General features: G+C 32.5%; 1 protein-coding gene and 1 pseudogene across 1 annotated transcript in view; one reads left to right on the top strand and one right to left on the bottom strand.

The window, feature by feature from the left end:
* Ccser1 (coiled-coil serine rich protein 1) overlaps window positions 1-19154 on the top strand; it is a 1032529-nt gene that overhangs the window by 197316 nt on the left and 816059 nt on the right. The window lies entirely within an intron of this gene.
* LOC143406295 (large ribosomal subunit protein uL30 pseudogene) lies at window positions 13284-14023 on the bottom strand (annotated as a pseudogene).

Raw genomic sequence — 19154 nt, 5'->3', positions numbered from 1 at the left:
GGTGTTGAGATTTAATGTCCAATGTGATAATATTAAGAGGTAGCATTATTAAGCGGTAATCAGACCACGTGGTTTCCTCCTTCCTGAATGTGATTCAAGCCTTATGAAAAAGGCTTCATGGAGAGTGCAGCTATCTTTGCCTTCTTACCCAAAGTGAAGTTATCTACAGGGCGTGCATTCGGTCATTCATCTTTGTGAGAAACTTTATTCACAGGATTTGGAAAACATGTCAGGTCATTAAAATTCTAGCCTATTAAGCTATGTAAAATCATGGCATGGAATTTCATTTAATTGGCAATTAAAATAATATCTGGGTCAGTGCATGGATGTCCTAGAAGAGCAGTTAAGGCAGCACCAGGGAGGGAAAAGAGATGGCCTGCCTTATGATGATCATAACAAAACAATGTGTTAATAGAGTAAACTCAAGAACAAAGATATTCAAAGTGATGAGAGTAAGCATGGATTTCATATTTCAGTTAAAACATAGCAACTAGAGAGGTGTTAACATTTTCGTTAATTCACAGCCACCACTATCACCTATACAAACTCATCAAATAAAATAGCATAATTTAAATTCTGCACATTTTAAAACCAAAGAATTCTAGAAGTACTGGGTATTATTGCCAAAAATAGGATTTCTTCTCCTTTATATAACATGTTTAATTCAGCATTACTATTAAAAAATTTGGAGGAAACTAGATACTAATATTAAAGAAATGTTCAAATAAATTATAAGACATCCTTAATTTGTGATAGTCTTTTCATTAAAACAAATGAGGGCTTATATTTACTACCATAGAAAAATATTCATGATTGATTATGAAATTAAAATGAACTTAGAAGCTTGGAAACCAAGACAACAATTTTTTTATAGTTAGATTAGAAAGTATTGAGTAGAAGGACTAAGTGTAGAAGAGTGATGGTAGGAATGAGGGTGAAGCCCAGTGATAAAGCACTTGCCTCCCAGGTGTGAGGCCCAGGATTGATCTCTAACACTGCCAAACACACATACAAAGAAGCAACAAAACCAGAAGGGGCAGGAGAGAGAGAGTTACAAAGGTGAATTTTGCATTTTTCACATCTGTGCATTATTTGAATTTTTTTAAGTAACAAAATGGATTAATTTTGCAATAAATACTCAATTATCTTTAAATATATGTTTTTTTAAAACACGTATGCAGTTAAAAAGCAATGTATTTTTAAAAACTCTCATAACAATTGGGATGTATCAATTATATGTGGTCGCATCTGGATGCCTACATTGTTCATCTGTTTTTGTACATCAGGGATGACTCACATATGAGTTTATATTGCTACTAAATTAGTATGTACCAGCCAGCTGAAAGCACTCCCAAAAATTTAGGAGTTAAACTGGAGAAGTTCCAAATTTTAAGGAAGTACTTAAAAGCATGAGAGTGTTTAGGGTAACTTATCTTTCTGTAAATGAATGAAGATTTTACTTCCCTTAGCTCACTAGTGAAAGATTTTTGACTCATCATTGTAGTTACTAATGGAGATATTTAGGGAGTAGAATTTGATGCAGTTTGTGCTTCTGATTCTTTCAGCACCCATGAGAATAAGGAGGGCAGCACCTTAAATTAGTGAAGATGAAAAGAGAGCCAATGCCTAATTAAATATTTTCTAGAATCTGGCAGTAACTGGAGTGTTCTAAAACTGATAAACACTTTGGTTACATCAAGGACTTTTATATTCCTGTCTTTATTATGCCAGATGTGTTCTGCCAACTTAAGCAATTACTATGTTCTCAATGGGAGATTTGCAGAGATGTATTTTTTGCTCAAAAATATGATAACCAAAGAATCCAGCTTTTTTCCTTTAGGAGTTTTTACTTTGATAAAAATGATATAACAGGCAAAACATTAAAAAAAATCTTTGCATAATAGCAATCATATAGGAACACATTTTGTTGTAATGCAGATAGAGAACCAAAATCTTGCTAGTAGGAGACTTTTCCCTAAGGGTTTCAAGTTAGATGAAATGGTAGTAGAATAAAAGTTTTAAACACATGTTTTGGCTGCAAATGTCTTCCCTTTTATTTTCTATTAAAAATGTTCACTTACTTTAATATGTACTATTGTTTTGAATGTTTATATATATTCAATACAAATCCACTTTTCTTATTTCTAGGTGAGAATTTATAGCTCATAATTTGACCGGTAACTTGTACTGTTTGTTGTTAAAGTCCTATGAGAATTTGCTTTTGTATAAGCTTGTGTTCTTCATGGTTTCAACTCTGCAATTTTAATTTCACCTTTGTAAATGTCAGAATGATTTGAATACCAGGAAAATAATAAGGGGCATACTTAGAATACATGTAAATGATGTGTTTTGATTATTAAATACTAAATACTAACCAAAGGAAAATAGTAGTCATCAAATTCACTAATTATTGTTCTGTTTAAACTTTGACAATAATAATCACTAGCTTAACTAAGATACCTCATTAAACATCCATCAATACCAATTAATAAGAAGAAAATTGTTTCAATATTATGAACTTTGTACATCTTAGAATTCACAGTAAAGACTGTGGTCCTCAGCATTTTGCATTAATTATTTTGCATGATAATAAAAATTAAGTAAAGATGTATTAACTAATATTTTTCCATTTTGCATCCATAGTGCACACAGTTAAAGATTTTATTAGTTGTACATGTACAATTAAGTGTGAATGAGAGAAATATAATATCTAATATTCCAGATGTTAAAACATTCTCAAGGAGAGAAAGAATTTGTTTTGTTACATTTTGAACTACTCATGTTGGGGGCATGCCTTATCTACTAGGCCTCTGGATAACCACTTTAACTTCTCTGAATGTATCCAGAACTCACACTATAAAAACTTTTATACATTATATTGTTAATCAGGATCTTTATTGATATTTATCTTCCAATATATTCCCATTGCTTATATATAATTCAAAATGTGAAATCAATTGCATCATTTTATACTTGATACAATAAGAGAAAAAAGTGACAAATTTTTACCTTGGCATTTATTCCTTATTTTCAATATTTTTGTTTTTACTTTTAAATATACATGAAAGTAGAGTATATTCTTGCTACTCATTTTCTTTGACATTCTTTGATAATTTTTCCTACTTTTTAAGCCACAAATGCTGTATCCCTGGCAATGCCAATCATGGATCTTTGCAAGAAAGAGCAAAACAAAACAATGCTTACAAATTTAAAAGCTCAGGAGAGTTTAACAAATATATTTGGAAATATGGGAATAAAATATTGAAATATCACAAGGATTATGCCCAGATTGAAGCCATTACCTTTTTTTGATATAAAAGGACACGTGGAAAATGAAATTATCTCCACTAAGAGGAAGAAAGTCTTGTATAGAAAGTGAAGTAAAGATGAAATTTGACCTTAGGGTGCTGAATACATCCAGCCTGAGGCAATTTGGAAGGAGCCAGGGGAATGAAAACCTTGCCTTCCATTTCCTTCTTATCTTCTTTGATTCCACTCTTCCCTTGGATGTCTCACTGGCTAAACATAACCACAAGCTAGTGAGCAAAGGAACTTGCTAATGTATGTTATGCATGTTTGACTACCAGGGAAAAGAACAGATCATGGCGTAGGGATAATAGAAAATAGCTGGTTCATTAGGTATGGCCATTTGTATTTTAAGCTTATGTCTCATCTTCCTTTGGAGGTAACTTATGTATTTTTTTTAGGTTGATTATCAGTTATTCCTGACAAATATGACAGACTGGAAGAATTGCCCATACATTCAACCTTTTCTTAAAATCAATACAGTTAACTCATTTATAAATTAAATATTTTATATTATGTTTTAGATATTATGCAAGATATTTAGACATGAGGACATCTTATAAGCCATCTTTTTATACACTTTATTACTGTCACCAGAACAAATTTCAAGCAAACTTCTCTAATTCAAAAAATATTTTTCTCTTGGTACTTTCATTAACTTAGCACTGATCCAAGTGTTATGGATCGAGTAAAATAGTGCCTTTTTTCACTTTCCTGTAAATGTGCACTTGTAAACCTTTATTGCACTGTCAAAGGTACAATAATGACACCCCAAAATGTCCACGTTCTATTCACTAGAACCCATAAATAAGTTACCTTATAAAGTAAAAGAGACTTTGCAGATTTGATCAGCATAATGGAATTTGTGATGAAGAGATCATTATGGATAACTCGGTGGGCCCCATCTTAGCTCATGGGCTCTTAAAAGCAGAGAACTTTTCCATGGTTTCCGATAGAGAAGATGACAGGGGATGGACTTCAACCTGACCCTTCACTGTTGGCTTCGGAGATGGAAGATGGGGCCATGAGTCAAGAAATGTTAGAAGCTTCTAGAAATTGAAGACGGACGGAAAACAAATTATTCCCTTCCAGAAAGGAACTCAGTCCTGCTAGCCCCTTGATTTTGTCCGACTGCTGACCTCTAGAACTGTAACATTACAATTTTTCAATATTTTAATTCACTAAATTAGTGGTATTTTATTACAGCAGCAATAGAAAACTAACATATTTCTCTTTTACCAACTGTAGCATGATTAATCTTGGCATTGAAACCTATCCACTTTGTCTGCAATTAACTCTCTGTATCTTTAAGCATTTGAAGTATTCATTGGTACTTATTATTATATTAGACAAAGAGGAGACGCTTTGCTTCCACATGCCCCTCTTTTGACACAGTCCCCGTATTAATGGCCAAAACATTTTAGTGGAGTAGCCCCTGAAGGGGATATCTAAGGATATAAAGGGTCTGGCTGTTCTTCCAAAACCACACTTAAGTTGACTTAATTCTGGTCTCTAAAAAGAGGGTGATTGTGAGGCCTGAATTCATGAAAGTATTCTGAGAATTAGCTGCAACTAATGCACATTAAGGATTTCTCAAACCAGAGAAAAACTTCAGATTTATTCTTACCTCTTAATGGAGCTTTTAGTCATTGATGAAAAATTATAATAAAGGTGTCATTAGCCGAACAGGCTTGCCAATTTCTTGATGGTATGGAGTCTGTTGACTTTTTGAGCACTGGCCATTTGCTCTATAAACACTGAGGTTGCTTTTATTTTTGAGGAAGGAAATATATATATATATATATATATATATATATATATATATATATACACACATGGATATACATATATATATATCCATGTATATATAATAATGTATATATATATATGTGTATCCATGCTGCTGGTGTCAAACAATCTTGGGTTCCAACTCCAATTTTTCTAGCAGCTACCAATGTGACCACAGGCAACTCAGTTCATCAGTTTTTCTTGCTGACCTTCAGTTTCCTCTTGTGTACACATATGTAATACACTGCTTGGATAGTTGAAATTACATGAGCTAAAATGCAATGAGCCACAGAGCATGCTGTCACATGCTGTCACAAATACTAAACTCTTTACAAATGTTAGCTATTACTTAAAAAATAAAAATAGAGCATTTTGGATTTGCCAGGCAGCAGACTGCCTCAGCAACAAATATCATATCCAAAATTAAAGCAAGAGGATGGAAAAAAGCAAAAGGGCTGTAATAGCTTCATCTATTCTCTTTTCATAAAGATGGCAAAAGCTTTTCCAGAATACCCCCAAGCAGATGTACACTTAGTTTTATTGGCCCCATATGATAATACAGCTATTCTACAAAGAGTCCAGACTGGAAAAATCAAGGAACAGCATCATCATAACTGGATTAGAGCAATCATGATTCATTGCCCAGAGTAATGAGACAGTAAATGTCTGGACATGAAGTATAAATTCAGATAAAATAGAAATTCTGTTAGCAATTAAGAAGGACTGAATAGGTAGAAAACAAACATTGTGTATCATATCAACATTTCGTTTCCTTTCAATTATTTCTTTTTTTGGAAGGATTTTCTGGCAAGCTCTGAAGACAGTTCTTTGTAAGGACGTATACAAGTGTGGCAAAGTAATATGATATTCTTTGGCAGTGTTTTTCATGTTTCCAAGTGTGGACACTTTGAATGTACTTTTATCACCATAGTTTGATATGTGGTTATTATGTCTCAATGTGTGAAAAAGTCTGAAAAGCTCATATTGATCCAAAATATATATTTATGTTTTTAAAATTTTATACTGAAGTGCTTTAATGCTTTTGGTTTAGTAAATATTGCTTTCCAAGTACAGTTTCAGTTGTTATTTACAATAATGGTAATATAAAGTTCACTTGTTATTATGTAACCAAGAATTCTTTAAAGGAGATAGTAGCTACTGTTGCTTTTTTTGGTTCCTGTCACTAAGATGAGATTTAATTGGTAGGGAGAATCTAGAGACTATTGATTATTTCACAAAAAAATTTCCAACAATTCAGAGTAGTTTTTATTAGGTGACAGCATGGTTCCTTTCTCCAGGATAGTTGGATTGCAATTTTTAAAAATGCAAAAAGATCAATAAAAAATAAAAACCAAAAATACAGATATTTGGAAATGTTCTCTGTAAACACATTAGTCATTATTTAGACTTAATATGTAATAGATGCATTTGTGATAAATTAAATGAAATAACATAACTTATAGAAATAGTTAAAAATGTTTCCTCTGATTTAAGTATGGAATTTACTATTTAATTACTCATAAATTCTAGTATATCACGTGGTCACGGGTCTTATCTGCTTGTTACATAGCTTATGTTCTTAATTACAGCCAAAGTATTCTATATTGGCTGTATCCTCTTTTATATCTGGTCAATAATTCCAGCACTACCATAATAAATACTACAATTGCTTTTTGTGACTATCTGCTTATTATATAACTAGATCTGCATTAGGTGTTTTATATCCAATATATTTATTGAAAAGATAGGTGATTTTACCTTCATGTAACTCATTTTGCAAATGAATCAGCCAAGTAACATAAACTATCAAAAAAGCCGTAATACATGATACACTCACTAAGAAAGTGTGTTCTTTATTGAAGGGGGACGGGACCCTTTAGCACAGGATTGTCACCAAGTGTTCAGGGGAGCTAAGCATTTCCAGATTTTAGCTTTTCCAAAAGAATTTAGATATGTGGATTTTTATTTTTACTTTAAGTATTCCTATATTTAAGGATGGCAATTGAATCATGTTTGTTTGTTTGTTTTTACTGTAAAACAAATCAAATGTAGCCCAAGGGCTGCCACTCTGCCAGGTCTGCTGTAGGAGACTTTGTAAGTGACATGGTGCCAAGCAGGTAATAAGTAATAAAATAGAATTCTAGCCAGATCTGTCTGGGTCCACCACAGTCCTTTTTCATCCACGATGCTTTCTGGCCTCCATACTTGTCTAAGTACTACCATCTCCTTTCTATATTCCCATTTCTAGGCATCTGAACATTTCTAAAGTCATGAAATTAAATTGAGTATTTTCCAAATTTAGCTGCCCCCCTCTTTTATTAATTGTTTTTTATTTTCACAGATTCTAACTACTGAGATGGTAAGAAACTCGTAGGAAATTTGTTGGGAGGTGATTTGGGGATCACCAGCTATGGACAAAAAAGGGGAAAAGCAGGATTAAGCAGAGGGAAAAGTTACACTGCATTGAAGTTTTAACAAAGTCCTCTGAGAGTGGAGGGGAGCTTTGAAATTAGAATAGACCTAAGTCGGGTGGAGGACTTAAGTTTTTTGCACTTGGATTAACCAAGGATAGGATTTGCTGCCCTGGGCAGGGTACCTGGGTCAGATGATTTTGAAGATGGCTGGTGGCTGAAAGTTTTCTACCAGCAGTAGTCTCCCTGTGCCTATAATGATATGCCCTTGCATAACAAGAATTTGCATATAAAATAACTTGTGATTCAGATGACCTCCATTCTCCTATCTTGTGTGGGAGAGAGCTGAGGGAAGCAGAGAAGGAAAATGTAAGCCATCCTCTCTTGAGGAAGCTGTGAGTCCATGGGGGCATCTTTGATATCTCAAGTATTCTCAAAACCAAAACTCTAAACACTGTCAATGAGACTGAGGAAATGGATATGAAATAACCAGAAATTTCTGGCATTGTGGCCACTGTATTGGGAGTGCCTACCAAACACAGAATTCAGGATTGCCCTCAGTACTCAGCCTGGCCAGTACAACCTTATCAGTTGGCTTCAAATGGCCAGAAAAGGATGGAGCCTTGTGGGTTGGCTGCAAAATGATTAATGGTTTTATTTTGTTTTACAGAGATTATTAGCTGTATTTTACTACTCATTATAAAGATGATATGTTTAGTCTGAGTCTCCATGTGTCCCTAATGGCCCTTTGTTGGGATTTTGAACTGTTAATAAAATTCATGATTTGTTAAAAATTAATCATCTATTATTCATTCTCCACATTATCAAAATAAATTTCTTATATAGTTTTAAGATATTGGCATCTTTACTTTGAACAATATTATTGCTGTTGTAAATATCTAACTACTTTATCAAAATACTATAGTAAGATTCTTTTATTTAGATGAAGACTGAAAATGTTTTTAATCTGTTTTATTTCCATCTATATAAAATTACTTCTGATTGTTTAAAAATCCTTCAGAAACACAAAACAAGACTTGAAATCATCTGTCTGGTAACTTTTAATGTACCAGGAATTAGACAGTTGTTCAGTGTAATTCTGTCATACTATGTTAATTAGGTTAATAGTAATATGTTCTTTCTAGGTATTCTCAATTACAATTTTTTTAAATTGGTATAAAGATGGTCAAGGTATATTTCAGAAAATTTCTGAAATGGACTTTCACTACATGATATACAATAAATAGGTCATCACTTAGTTTTCATAGATCTGTTCAGAAGCAGAGAACAACTCTCATTTTCTTCTGATCATTCTTATTTCCTGCCTCAACTCTGCCAGATCATTTCTATTCCACACAACTCTTAGTGGCCTTCCCAAATTATTAATTTAAAAGATACTCACCAATACTTTGACTGAAAACGAAAAAGCTCATTTATGGATTCTTCCCTTCTTTATGGGTTATGGCACCCTAGAGAGTCACACAAATCTTCATGATATCCCAAGTGTTAACTTTAATGTTTGTATCTTTAATTTAGTTGAAAGATGTGTAAAATCTCATATAGTTTAATAGTTCCCTCTTGGCTAAACATATAAAATTGGGATTAAAGCTTGCTATTCCAATATATATCAACCATAATATATACCCAATAATTTATTTTCATATCCGTATTTCTAGATTGTACAATGTGAAAGAGCAATTGATATTTTTCCCCATGAGACTTATTTGTGACTGAATCTTACTTGTTCAAAGATGGTCTTGATATCCATATTTCATCTGTGTTACCCTACTATTTGCAATAGTTTAGACATTAAAATAAATTCATCAAAGAACTCCTACCAACACAAATACCAGGAGGACAGTCAGAACGTACTGATATCTATAAACAGTATTTTCCTGTTTTTCCAGTTTTTTAGAGTTCCTTACTTTCACTTTATTATTTCATAATTGTAAAATGATATTATTGATAATGATCACCATACATAGAAAGGGAATTGGCTGTGAAGATAAATTTAAAATCATACTGTTTTGAATCGGGCATATTTTCAAGTGGTTGTTGACAGAGTTGCTATTTAGCATTACTCATGACATTGAAATTCCAGACTTTGACATTCCATATTGGTTGCTCATCAGTTTGGAGTAATCCAGTCTCTCCAAAAAAAAAATTCACTCTGATTATTCCATTATATTAAGCAGAATTAAAAATCAAAGGAAGGACACATTGTGAAGCATATTTTAATATTGAAGTTTGCATAAATACATTATGTACCTCACCTGCTTGCAAAAAAAGGGAAATGAGTAGTTAAAATATGATACAGACATATTTTTAAAATGATATAAAGATATTTTCTAAGTTTGGAAGGAATATTGATAAATTTACCCAAAATCCAAGGCAAAGATAAGTTCTGATAACATTTAAAGTACAATTGCATTTAAATTAGTACTGTAAAATGAATAATATATTTAAATGTCATATCCTATATTTCTCTGATAGTTACCATTTATGAAAATTGTTCATAGTGTCAGCATTTTATAATATAATCCAATAATTATTATTTTCTATATCAATATTTATTAAATAACTTGATTATTTATCTACAGTAGTCACCTGCTTTTATGTGAGTGCTAAAATACATTTTAGGCCAATTGATTTCATATTTCATAAACCACCACGTTTGATGCCATTTTGCTGATCTTCCTGTATACCCTAGAAATTGCCTAAAAGGCTTTACACTATGGAATGAATGTTTACCAAAGAAAGAAAGAAATGCTACCTAAGCAATATTTTAGAGAAATTGATGATTTCTCTTCTTCTTTCAGTACTAATATTATTTAAAGCAAACTGGTCTCTTATTCTGATGAAATATGATTTCTCATTTTTAAAAAATGAGTATTGCAGCTATTTGGTTCATTTATGTTTGCTCTATGTTAAGGTTTGTATATGAAGTATCCCCCACTGATTGAAGCTGAAGGCTTGTTTTACAATGCAGCAAGGTTTAGACTTAGGACCTTCCAGAAGGTAGTTGGATCATGAGGCTCTGATCTCATCAGTGGATTAGCAAATGTAGGTGTGGGGCATAGTTAAAGGAAGTAGTCACTGGAGGTGCATCATGGACGAATGTATCTTGTCCCCCAGTTCATATTTCTCCCTCTTACTGCTTCTTGGCTGCCATGAGGTAAGAAACTGCCGTTCTCCACATGCTTCTGCCATGATGTTCTACCTTGCCTCAGGCCAGAGCAATGGAGCCAGCCAATCATGTCTGAAACCTCTGAAACTCAAGAGCATAAATCTTTTCTCTTCTCAGTTTTTTTTTTTTCCTCAATTATTTTTTCCAGCAATGAAAAGCTAATACATTTTATTTTATATTTGGTATGGGAGACTTAAACTTTATGAAATACTATCTCTATGAATTTAAATAATAAATATATAAAATTATAAGCAAGCAAAATTTAACCTTTATTTAATTTTAAAATTATAAATATTATTAAAATGACACCATTTAAACTGAAGGAATGCACTTATTTTTTGACTAAATTTTAATTAAATCTTTAAGGGATTCAAAACATTGTGAAAATACATTAAAAAAGTAGATGACTAAAAAAAAAGGCATTGTGAAAACAGGAATAGAATCTTTTTCCTGTATACCAGAATTCAGCATAACACCTGATGTATAAAAGGTAACCAATAACTGTCTTTGGATTATAATTACACAAAGGCAGTTAATAAATGACATAATGATGAAATATCTTTTAATGAAATGGAGTAATAACATTTCTAGTGTTTTCAAAGATCTTTTTACCAGATTATTTCCATCAAACTACAGCTACACAATAATATAATGTAATAATTTCTCTATTTATATAATGCTTAGTGAATGTTTAACTCTCTTAATGGTCAGGAATTTACAAAGGAGTGTTGAATGACTTGATATAATCTGGTGAGGTATTTTTGTATCTAAAATTTAAGATCCTCAGTTATACCGTTTTCTCTCCAAATGTCTTCTGCCTTTTTTTTCCTTTCCCACCTCCATTACTCATAATTTTTTTTTTATTCCCTTCACTTCTGTCCTTTCTCTTATGAAATTCCTTCTGTGACTTGACTTAGTCTCCTCTGGCCAGTGGTATCCTAGCCATGCTATAGTAAACAAATTATATTACTGTAATAAATGCTGATCCAAACTCCACTTGTGCCCTCAATGACACACCAGATTTTTTGTATCTAATCATTTTCTTTTACCTTAACAAATAAGAAAAATATACTACAAATATTCACTTATCTGATACTCTTCTATTTTTCACCTCACTTTCAATCCTTGTGGGTTTGGGAATATCTCCATTTAACTAATAGACTCTAGTTATTTACAAATAATTTCATTCACTCTGATTCTCCTTTATAATAATTTCTAATTTTCAGGATAGACAACATTTTTTCTTAATAGGGTGATAGTCTTTACTTTTTCTATATATATTTAATTGCTTTTTATATAATTTGTAGGAGATTTAAGTCTGTATATTTAATAAGTTATCAATGTGTTTTATTTTTTAATAGTAGATTTAGGTTTACAGTAAAATTGGGCTAAAGGTATAGAAATTTCTTATAAATCCCTTTGTACTACATATAGCAGCCTCCTCAACATTCCACAACAGACTTGTGGTAAGTGTCATAGTCCAAACACCTGCATTGACATATCATTATCACATGGGTTCCTTTAGGGTTCACTCCTATATATTCTGTGGAGTTTGATTAATGTATAATGGCATGTACTAACATTGTGGTAAATTGCAGAATAATTTCACTGCCCTAAGAACACTCTGTGTTTACTTATTTATCATTCCCCTAACCCCTAGTGACCACTGATCTTTTTATTATCTCCACATTTCTATCTTTTTGTAAATGTCATATATAGTAGCAGGTGGAATACAGTCATTGAGTAGTTGGAGTAGGTGTAGCCTTTTCAGATTTTTTTTTACTTAGTAATATACATTTACATCTCCTCCATTTCTTTTCATGACTTGAGAGCTTATTTGTTTTTAGTGCTGAATGTTATTCCATTGGTTCAATATATCACATTCAATTTATTTTTTCCCCTGTTGGAGGACATCTTGGTTGCTTCCAAGTATTGGCAACTGTAAAGAAGCTTCTATACCATGCATTGGCACAGTTTGGGGTGGACACAGGTTTTCAGCTTTTTTTTAAAAACATCAAGAACATGATTTTTTACTTCTATGGTTAAAGTCTAGTTTGTATGAAATTGCTAAACTGTCTTTCAAAAAAGCTATATTATTTTGTATTTCCACCAGCTGTGAATATGACACTCCACTGTTGCATCTCAATATTTACTATTGACTTTTAAAAATATTTGTATTATATTTTCAAGAGGTCTTTCTGGAGCACTAACTGCAAATATAGCAAGGCTCTTTTTCTGAATTATGTTTCTTCAGAGAAGAATTAACTGTTTAATTTGACAAATATGTTTTCTGTCATTTCATATGTACATCTGAGATTCCATGTCTTTGATAGTATATGATCATGCTAATAATACTGTTACTGTTATCAATAGCAATAAGAATATCAATATTCATTGCCTTGGTGTGAAGCTATATGTTTACAAAAACTTTCAGTAAATTCGCATCTTGTGAGGAAATACTGTGGTATAATAGGAAGAAATGAACAGAGAAAGTCAAACATGGATTAGACTTTTAATACTTTTTTTTTTCCTTTTGAGAGCAGGTACTATTTATTAGCTATCCCGATTACAAAAATACCATGGGAGCTACCTTAGTTCATCCTTCTAATGAGTGTTGATGGGTTCTTTTCTGTTGCCAGCATCCCCTCCTTCAACAAAATAGGTGGTTATTTTTTTCATTCTTCCTTGTGAAGAAGATAATTTGAAGGACCAGAAAAAAGTTATTTGCTCCTTTTAATAATTTTTTGAAAGTGTAGTTCTCTTTAATCAGATTCCGCATGCAAATAATGCCATACTTATGAAGAGATCAATCCATCAAAGTGTTATCTGTCACGGTAATCTGTTTCTTATTGATTTTGCCATATCTACACTTGCAGATTAGTTCATTCATGGACTTTAGATTCAGGTAACCCCATACAGTATATGTTTCTGTGATTCACAGCATGTTAACTAAAGCCTGCTGAGCTTAACAAAGGTGATATTGAGGGTATGGGGAAGGTAAAGCTGCAACTCCTAATGGTCTTTGGGCTTATATCATTGATACCTCTGGTCCTGATGACAAATGCCAATTTGCATTCTGAAGGTACATAGAATTTGCCAACTTTTTTTTGCCATCCTAGACATTTGAATCTCGCTTCTGTACATCTGCCTATATTCTTTGTGATAGTGCTTGGCTTTTTCATAGATTCATTCTCTTCCTCTTTGCCTTTTAAAGCACCTTTAGGCAAACTTCATTCTCAAAAACTTTACCTTTAGCTCTGCAAAATTCATTCACTGTTTCTTAGGGGTTTCTGGCACAGCAGGAACTTTTCTTCTCTTCAGCACCCTCCATAATTCCAGCCCAGAAAAAGAGCTTATATTACTTTTTACAATAACATCCAAGACCAATACCCTCTCTTGTAATTTACAAATAAAAGACAAAAATGACTTGAGAAAATACAGCAATTAAGAATTAATATATGACTCTCGAATTAGTCTTTAGTTTTTCCATACCAAATTAGAACAAATTGCCTTCAAAATAAAAAAAAAAAAAAGAAATATATTATGCTATTTCTCTGAAGGAGTATTACCATAGGTCTCTTAAAGGACCAAAATAAAGGTGTGAACAGAGCTGCTTTCCTATCTGAAGCTTTAAGGGAGAATCCATTTCTGTCTTTTAGTAGCTTAAAGCTGTTTGCATTCTTAGTATCACAGCCATCAGCCTTCATCAAGGCCAACAAAGGCAGATTGAGTCCTTGTCATATTATGTCACTATGGCCCTAACATTTGCCCACTGTCCAACTTTAAGGGTTCATATGATTACACTGGGTCAATGAGAATAATCTCCCATCTGAAATTCAGCTGGAAATCAATCTTAATGGCATCTTCAAACTCAATTCCTTTTGCCACATACAGTGTTCACAAGCTTTAGTTCTTAGAACAAGGACAAGGACATATTTGGTGGCCATTGTTCTCAGCACCTTAAGTGTCTAGGAAAATCCCAACACAGACTGTCAATAAATGGAAGCTATACTTATTCATCCAATAAAATCTGTAATAGTTTATTTTGGACATATTATTTAAATTTTCACTAATTATGTAACACAAAGGAAACCTGAAGTTAGGCAAGACATTTATTGTATAACTTATGAAAGTTATAAATATTTTCCTTTTCAGGATTGCTCCTTTGCTTAATAGAAAGCTAATTGACTAACAGTTTTTAGTAAAGAAAATAAATAACACATTTGGTAATTTATATTTTTCAAATATAAAAACTATAAAAAGATGGTAATGCTTACTTTTGATTTGAGGCCACATAGAAGGTTAAAATTTTTTACATGCTAAGTAGCATGTTTACTATTGTTTATGTCACCATGTTTTTATAAAGAAACTGAGATACTCAAACTAATATTTCAAGATCTTTGTTTACTTTATTTAATTGCAGGTCTAGTATTCTTACAATCATTAGTTGTTTTGAGCAGTGCAGAGGTAATAACTAAGTGTTCTTTTTTCTGACTTTTAAAAAATTTCCAAAGAGAACAATTATTGTACAAAATCAAAAAGTGGTAAGGGCAAAACTCTAGCTTCCGATGGCATAAAAATCACTGCTTTCTTTCAGTTGGGATTCTTGATCTCATTAATGGCCTGAAATTGCATGAGATGCGTTTTCCATTTAGACAATTAACTTATTAATCCACTTCATGTGGCATCCGTTTGCTCATATATAATTTTTCAGAAAGATTATTCATACCTCCTTACACTCATGGCTCCTTGCTATTTTCAAATGCAATATATAATTACTAGAGGATAGAAAATACTAAAATAAAGCACCTGGAGGAAGTTATTGGCCTTTGGAAATGAAAAATCACACACAAATCGTTTTATAAACCTCTGAAACTCAGACATTGAGGGATAGTATTTGAATAATTCATTTTCTAACTCAGTTCATAGCATGCTTAGACTTTGGTGCATTTTGGCAAATGAAGACTTTCCAAGGAGGACAATTTCATTCACAGCAAAGAGGTGTTTCAGAAGAAGATGACTAAAGTCATATTGAGCTCTGTAAACTGAATTATTATACAGATCTCCTCTCTCATTCCTTTTTCTCAGGAGAAAAATGCACACTTAAAAGTAAGATAAAATAGAAAAGATTCACTGGAAAATGTATTTGATTTACAAGTGGGATCTAAGATTTAAAATAAATATCTTGCTCATGAGGGCAAGTGAGTTCTAATTAATTGTGTATTTTATTTATAAGGACTAATTAGAAATACCTTTTAATTCATACCCCTTCATTGAAAATAATTCTAAAATACTTTAAAGTTACTCTCTGACCTGTAAAAATCTGCTTTGATATCTTATACAATAAATTTAACTCTATGTTCAATCCAGAATCTTTAATTCAAATAGGTATAAAATATGAAAAAAAATGGTTAATAAATATGTAGAGAGGTAAGCTTATCTATACTGTATACTGTATATAGTTTGTAATACCTCAAGATTACCCTTATCAAGCCTCAGAGTGTTCTAGTGAGTCAGCACTGATCTGTAACAAAAGTAAAGAAAATTCTTTAAATAAGTTTGTTATAAACACATATAAAAGATAAATTATAATCTTCCATGCAAAGGAAAATAAAACCTTTTAGTAGGCCAATTCAACCATTTATTTTCTTAGTACGTGTGAGAAATAGAAAGTCTGGTGGTTGATTTGCAGAATATAGTATGTAGCCTTAAATGTAAAATTGGAATATAAGAAGGGCAGCTAGAGGGAAATTAGAGCAGAATGAAAAGTTACACAATAGCTCCATAGCCTATGGATTTCTTTAAATAACCCAATTAGCCTTTTTTGAGCTTCCCAATCTTTATCAAATCATAGCCATTTAAACTATCTCCCTTTCCTTTGTCCTCCCTGATTTTACAATTAGCCAATCATGTAGATTGAAACCCCAAGTTCCTCCCAGGAGAGCAAGGTGCAGTGCTCTGTTAGGGATAAAGTCTAACACAGGAGGACTGCCCCTGGAGTGTGCTTGCTTACCAGACTGTGTTTGAGCACACCCTTCTGCAGAAGGAAATTTTGCCTTGCTGAGCGACTTACCAGTACATGTCTGAATCCTTATGAAACCTTGGCATTCCTAACAGTGCATTCAAAAGGAAGATATAATGATGAGGAAATCGTTGTTATACAAAAGAGAAAAGGACATAGTTGAGATTTCTTTGATTAGGGTCTGCTTAATGTGAGCCTATATTTAGCTAAGAAAAGACATGCACATATATATTCATTGCATAATTATTTCTAGTTATTTATTTAATAAGCATCTGAAGAACTGTCAAGAATTATTTTGGAGAACTTTCCTTTAGTGGAAATAATTTAGATGATGAAAACAGAAATTATGTATCTATTTTCCCGCTCTATGTGTGACCTTGATCAAACTATTTACCTCCTTTCCAGCCACAGTACTTTGTTCCTCAGTTTATTCATCTGAAATTTGCAATTGGAGTTCAGGAATAGGAGCAGAAGGTATTCCACAGCTTGGGTCTTGGTTATGGATTTTGCCATTCATTGGCATGTTTGCCTTGCCTGCTAAATGGTCCAAAACACATATGCATAGGAATTGACTGGTCCCTTGAGAGGGAATGCATTGTAAATGAAGATAGAATTAGGAAAAAAAATCAAAACTTCACATCAGTACAAATCTTTAACATTTATGGGTAAAGAGTGATTTTTTGTAAGTCTTGACAAACTCTGTGTGTGTTAGTATACCTGTTGTTGTAGGAAGAATAGTTGATTAATTTTGGGATCTGATTCTGAGAAGGTTTTTTGTTTTCTTTTAATGTATAGGAAAATCACAAGGATTCCCTTAAAAAAAAATCTGTATTTCTACATGAGTTGGTAGTCTAGAGTTGAAAAATTTGGGGCCATCTGAGAAGAGTATGATTGACTTATGTCTTAGTATAAAGGTCCAAATGAACAATGACAATAGAAACACATTGTAAACTCTTTCAAATAAATGTTAAACTGTGTCTATCAATAAGTGAATTCCACTGCACAAACACAGATCTGATATGCCTTTTTACCATATGTGTGAAGTGAACTCAACCCTTGACAGCATTTTCTTCCATTTTATACTCTTAGCTGTGAACCACTTGAGCAAATAACTGTAATTCAGATTTAACAAGAGTCTATATACAGTCTGAAAATTTGAAGAAACTCAGGTATTATTATGTTGATGATAATGTTCATACTTTAAAACATCAAGAGTTATGAGAAAGTTTATCCAATTACCTGGTTAATTCATACTTAAGAAAAAAATAGATTTTGTGTGTATGTGTGTGTGTGTGTGTGTGTGTGTGTGTGTGTGGTCTATGAAAAAACTGAAAAACAAACTCACTACTATTAATTCTTGAGGCATTGCTTAGATTCATGTGCTGACCAGGAGTTCTCTGAAGAATAATTTTTAATAGCATTTCTTAGTTCTCATATACATTTTGGTGTTTTATCATATTGATTTTGTTTCATTCTGCTTAACAGACCCTAATTTTCTTTATTATACCTTATGTTAACCCTACCAACTTACCTCCTCCTATTGTTTTGTGATTCAATTAATTATATTACATTCATCCACATTTTTAAAATCTGCAGATATGAGCCAGACATAGTGGCCTAATGCTTCTAATCAAAGCTACTTCGGGGGTTGATCCAAGAGGATTGAAAGTTTGAGGCTAGCCTGGAAAATTTAAAAAGGGCTGGGGTGGGTGGAGTTGGGATGTAGCTCAGTGGTGGAATGCCCCTGATTTTAATCCCCAGTAAAACACACACACACACACACACACACACACACACACACAAAATTGGCAGGTATGTTAACTGAACTAATGTGTAATTTTGTATATGCTCAAAAATATTTTTGTAGCTATTAAGGGGAAAAATATGTTTTCCATCAAATGTGCTAAAATGTTAGCCTATCTCTTAGCAGCGACTGAAACTCTAAATAATTTTTTTTTCAGAGAAATATCCTGAGTATTGATTTTCAGCCAAGCTTGTCTCTATCTTAAAGGTCAAAATTTTCAAAGGAGGATAACTTTTTATGTGATTTCCTAGCACATCTGTTTTTAGTTTCAGCTAAATATAAGAGGTTAAAAATCAACCATGGATGAAAATATTCAAGGAAAAAAATCAGGTTTCTTTTTCCAAATATCAAAGGGGAGTCTTGCAAATATTAAGTAAAAATATTTTAGCAATAAAATGTAATACATCTTCTCTTTAGAATATGTAGCAATTTAATTTTAATTGAAATATGTTATTTTCATCATTCATGCCCAATAAGATAACACATACCATTTAAGATTAAAAAAAAATGAATTAAGATTACGAGTATAGCTTGGTGTGTTGGTGCAGGCCTGTAATCCCAGCTACTCAAGAGGTTGAGAAAGTAGGAGCATGAGTTGGAGGTCAGCCTGGGCAACTTAGCCAGACCTGGTCTCAA

Source organism: Callospermophilus lateralis, chromosome 8 (assembly GCF_048772815.1).
Source record: "Callospermophilus lateralis isolate mCalLat2 chromosome 8, mCalLat2.hap1, whole genome shotgun sequence".
Classification (NCBI taxonomy): domain Eukaryota; kingdom Metazoa; phylum Chordata; class Mammalia; order Rodentia; family Sciuridae; genus Callospermophilus; species Callospermophilus lateralis.
Note: the sequence above shows the minus strand (reverse complement) of the source record. Positions and strands in the feature narration are given on the sequence as shown.